The sequence below is a fragment of the Geospiza fortis genome, unplaced genomic scaffold (assembly GCF_000277835.1).
Source record: "Geospiza fortis unplaced genomic scaffold, GeoFor_1.0 scaffold623, whole genome shotgun sequence".
Lineage (NCBI taxonomy): Eukaryota > Metazoa > Chordata > Aves > Passeriformes > Thraupidae > Geospiza > Geospiza fortis.
This window is the reverse complement of record NW_005054667.1, coordinates 109609-115212: the sequence shown is the minus strand read 5'-3', so window position 1 is coordinate 115212 and position 5604 is coordinate 109609. Positions and strand designations below refer to the sequence as shown.

General features: G+C 40.4%; 1 protein-coding gene across 1 annotated transcript in view; it reads right to left on the bottom strand.

Moving 5' to 3' along the window:
- DOP1B (DOP1 leucine zipper like protein B) overlaps window positions 1-5604 on the bottom strand; it is a 54534-nt gene that overhangs the window by 41694 nt on the left and 7236 nt on the right.

Sequence of the window (5604 nt, the reverse complement as noted above, 5' to 3'; positions counted from 1 at the left end):
CTGAGCACTCCCAAGCAGGAAGGGGAGGAGATAAAACCCTTCCAGTGAGAGCAGCTGGCAGGAAATTTACCCAAGAAATAAAAAAGGTTGGGAGTTTCCAACAACAGCAAACAGAAAAGTCAGCCCATCCTGGCAGACACACAGATGTCACTCAGAGCCACTTCAGCCCCTCCTCCTCTCCCCAGCACAGGCAGAGCTGCATTTGATGGATGATAAAAACCAGAATCCAAAAAGAAACCGTTATTTCACATATTTCTGGAGTTACTTTTTTTATACCTTTTATATTTGTATAAAATATATTGTATATTTATATTGTATATTTATATTGTATATTTATATTGTATATTTATATTGTATATTTATATTGTATATTGTATATTGTATATTGTATATTGCATATTGTATATTGTATATTTATATTTGGGGGTTTTACTCATGTGGTACATGAGGAATATTATTTCAACATTAAAATCCTTAAGAGTTGTAGGAACTGTGAAGATTTCTGGAAAGCTGGACTTTGAAACTTTCTATTTATATTGTGGGCATGTATTTGCCCACACCCTCTCTGCATATTTAGAGATATAAAAGGAGATAATTACAAAAAGCAGGCCAGTGGTAGACTGTGATCACTGTGGGGAGTTTTGGAAGGAATTTGAGATGGAATTTTTGAATCATTTTTGATGATGTGTTTTGGTTTATTTTTTACATAGGTAGGAAGGGTGAGTTTGGTTTACATTGTTCTAGTATGGTTTAGAAGGTTACAAGACTTTTAGTTATAAGACTTTTTAAGGAGTTATTGACTAATAAAACACTGTTAATAAGAATATTTATGGTTTTGACCTAATTTTGAAATATTTTGGTTTATGGACTTATACTACAGTGTAAGTTTTCTTAGTTAATTACAACATATAAACTCATAGTATTGTATTTTGAATTCTTTGCTTACTTTTGTAGTTACTTAATTTTTTTCTATATTTTAAACCTTAAAACTCCAACCTTTTTTAGTTAGTTTACCATGTTTTTGTTCTAAATTATAAATTTACATTTTCACTTTTAGCACCTAAGTTTGGAAGCCTTTTCCAAGGTTTCAGATTAAATCTTGTGTTTAATTCTAAGTTTTCATTTACAGGCTCAAAATTCTGAGAGTTTCTTGTATTTTGGGTTCTAACAGTAAATATTTTCCCTCTCAATGTTCAGACTGAACAAATACCATCTTAATATTCCAATATTTAAATATCAACCAGGCAGAAAATGGAAATATTCACTATTTATTCCACAGAGCATCAGCTCCAGCACAGCAATAATGGCACCTCAGCTTTGCCTCCAACACTTCCTAAGGATTTGAAGGAAATAAGAACTCCCTTCCCCAAACATCAGGAAAAATGATATTTAATGATAAACGGAATATTTAGAATCAGGGAATTATTTGGAAGGTAACTCAAAGATCATCCGGGGCTGGGCAGTGCCACCTTCCACTATGCCAGGGTGCTCCAAATCCCATCCCAAATCCCCTTGGGCACTTCCAGGGATCCCCAGCTTCTCTGGGCACCCTCCCAGCCAGGAATTCCTTCCCAATATCCCATCTTATTAAAAATTCCCTGATAACTGGCACACCAAAAAAGATCACACACTGAATTTGATGGAAATTTTGACAGCCATTGTGGTGGTTTTAGTTTGAAATGGGGTGGAAATATCCATTTTGTGTGGTGGTTTTGGTTTGTTAATTTAACGTTTCTTGAATTTTACGATTTTTTGGTTTAATGGATTAAAGAGTGCGGGATGTTTTGGTGTTGGTTAATTAGCCATGTTCTTATTTTTTGTTGTGAGGTAGGATTAGGAGAAAGGTAAAACTTTAAAACTGTAAAAGGGTATGAAGGAAATTTTATTAATAGTAGCTAAAAGAAAAAAAAGCAGTAAGAATTAAAATGAACCTTTTAGAACACTTCTTTTTCTCCTACAATCTTTCTTTTTTCACTGATAACGTAAAGAAACAAAATTTAAAATTTTCAGTTAGCTTCCTACTTTTAAAGTAGTCTTTATTTCGTTTACTTAGGGAGAGAAGTTTTGCTTGTTAATGTTATGGAAACTTCTCCACAAGAGGGAAAAAAAAACCAGTTCTCTTAATTAATTAATTAATCCTGGTGGCACAGGATAACTTTCACAACAGGAACAAAGAAAAGAGAGTTGTGGTCTCATTATTTTTACCTTGGGTGGCACAGCTGAGCGGCTGGGTGAGCTTTCTCACTTGGAATGTTGGCTTAGCAAGAGGGCAAATGTCACCTGCTCTGGCCCAGGGACCTGCTTGGTGACATTGGCAAATGTCACCTGCTCTGGCCCAGGGACCTGCTTGGTGACATTGGCAAATGTCACCTGCTCTGGCCCAGGGACCTGCTTGGTGACACTGGGACTGCCAGGCAGGCAACATTGCCAAACTGAGGAGCAACAGACTTTTAATTGCTATAACTTTTTATTGCTTGCCCATGGCACTGGTGTTGGGCAATGCCCTTTTCCTGACCCACAGACAGGGCAGCTGAGAGGTGTTTTAAAAACTTTTATTCCATTTTCAGTCTCATGTGAAGGGTGAGACAATACAGATGTTATAATTCACAATCAGAAGCCAATTATTTAATAATTACAATACACTCTAAGTGTTTCTTGGCCTATCAGCTTTAGCCACACCATGCTGGAAATGCCTTAAAGCCAATTATCTCAAATTACCCCTCATGGGTCCCACTGCAATTCACCTTTCACAGTTCTATTTCTCCAAACTATCCAGTCTTATTTACAAAACCATCCTTTGAAACTTGTTTCCAGCTCCATTTCTCTCTCAGCAATGTCTGTCCTATCCCAGGGCATTTCTAGTTCAGCATTTCTTGTCTCAAGGTTTGCACACAGATGCACACACTGTGTGAGCCTTCTGTCAAACTTTAAAAATTCCCCACAAATCCATTTCCCACAACTAAGACTCAGTTTGAAGGCTAAACCAGCAGTTCAAAAAACCATTTGCTGATTTCTCAGTGGAGGATCTGCTAAAGCAGGGAGGGGACCTCTGCTGATAACAGACTATTGAATGTCACTGCATGGCTGATAAGAACTGTAACATCCCATTGGGAGATGCTCCGCCCAGAGGGAGGAGCCAAGCATTGCTGCCCCGATATACTCTGAGATTCTGGAACTCCAGCACGGCTTTTCTGCACGGGATTCCCCAGAGGAACAGGAGCTGCCTCTTCCTCCCCTGGATCTCCAGAGGAAGAACACATCCTTCTCTACAGATCCTCCTTGCTCCAACAGAACCACCCCTGATACTTCAGAGGGCTGCAGCCACATTTTCAATGGGACTGCCACCAACACCCTGACCCACAGGGTGTCAGGTTGGGTTCTGACTCTGTCAGTGTTGTTCTAGTGCACTGCATTGTTTATTTTATTATTTTTGTTTCTTCCCTATTAAAGAACTGTTATTTCCTGCTCCCATATCTTTGCCTGAGAGCCCCTTAATTGAAAATCATAGCAATTCGGAGGGGTGGGGAGGGTTTACATTCTCCATTTCAGGGGAGGCTCCTGCCTTCCTTAGCAGACTCCTGTCTTTCCAAATCAAGACATCCCTCTACTTGAGGGAGCAAGTAGAAGAATAACAGTTGAGAATTCAAATTGGATCAATGAATTTTCAGACAATGGGGGTTGACAGGATGGGTTTCACCTTTTGTTAAAGGAATTTTTTGGGTTGTAATCATTGTTTTTATTGTTTTGCTCATGTTTCCTTGTTTAATTAAGTATCTGCAGAGGTCCATTGGGGAAGTCTTCATAGTAAGAAAAACCAGGGGAGTTGTGGAATCCTTTGGAACCTTCAGGATAAACCACAGAGTCTCCATCTGGGCTGAAAGAGAAGAGTTCCCCATGGAGCCTCACAACACCATGATCCCTCCCAGTTCCTTTCCCACATATCCCAAATTCTCCTGGTGTCTCCTTTCCCTGTTCCCTCATTGTTTGTGGTGTCCCTGGTGGCCACCCCATTTTCCCTGCAGGGCAGTGCCCTTTGTGCCACCCCATTCTTAACCTTGTGCACACCCCATTGTTTGTGTTTTGTCCCTGATTTCCCTTGGGATTGCTGGAATAAACCTTTATTTATCACACAAAAGCCCATCTGCATGGTGAGTGAGATGTGTTGCTGCTACACCTAAAACCACAGCAGCAGCAAAAACTTCAAACCAAAACCCAACAGAGTGTCCCTCCAGCCCTTGGAAATTGTCCCTCTCCATCTTTCTTGCAGCAGGGGTCATCTCTTCCCAAAAAAATCCCTTGGATGTTGTGAAAAGAATGGGAAAATGGAAAAGCACAAGGATTTTGTGGCCTGGGCAGGAAAACACCACAGGCTGAGTGTAGGAATGTGCTCCTTGTGTGTGACAAAACTATTTCTTGTCCCCTTAAAAAGGAAACAAGCCCAGAAGTTTCTCTCCTTGATTAGGTGAAAAAGGCACCTCATAGGCTTGGGGGACTTCACCTCAAACTTAAGGACAGGAACCAAAAAGTCCCACCTGGGCAATTCACTAGAAACAGAAGAGAAGAAAGAAACCAATGGCTTTTGTGAGGTGTTCTACCAGGGGCAGGAGGGCCTCTTGCACCTGGATGGGTTTTCCTCTGCAAAGAATTTTGTTATTTTGCCTTTTATTAAAACTTTTCTGTTTCCAACACTGCCACAGAAGCCATCCTGCTGATTTTATGCCTTCAAAGGTAGCTGAGCTATCCTGGGTGTGAAATAGATCTCCAAAAGCTTATGAGACCCGGCTTGAAAAAGCTCCTATTTCTGCTGAGGGCTCTGTGCTCCTACACATTCCTTTTATTTGGAGCGTGCCATGGGATGGGCAGCAATGGGATGTTGGATTCGCTGCCTGGAAGGGAAGAGCAAACCAAAGAGCAGCTTTTCTTTGGTGTGCCTGGGTTTAGGAAAGTTTTTCCTCCTGTTGCCAGCTCCTGGCCTTTCAGGTTCTCTTTATGTAACACAGAAATGAAAACACCCGAGTTGATGTGGCTGCTGAGGGAATTGACCTCGTTTGCAGATTCTGAGAAAATCACAGAAGGTTTTATATCCAAACCTCACACTGCTACACCTGATCTCCAGCAGGTTCAGGGATTTGAAACCCCATTCCAATACTTTTGAAGGCCATGGTTGTCCCAAGAACTCTCCCTGCTGCTTTGTTGGAAGGTTCAGGCTCTTCCCAGCTTCTCCAGAATTGCAGCTCCAATGATTTTAAAAGGTTTGAAAGGCATTCCTTGGCAGAGGGATCTCAAATGTTCACTGAAATAAGAGTGAAGTGATCACAGACAGAGTTTTAAATGATAATTAAGCTCCTCCAGCTGATTTAGGCAAAGTTGAGAAATTGGATTAGGCAAAGTTGAGAAGTTGGATTTTTAAATATCCTGAGCTTCCACAAGAGGAAAAAGAACAAAGAATCAGGAATGCTGGAATTACAACTTTGGCTGGTAGAAGTGAATAAACTCCAGATCCCATCCCACACCCTTTTTTCCAACACTAACACCTAAGGATGCTCAGAATTTCTATGAAATTGGGCTATAAAAATACATTTCTTATATATATTTATATAAGAA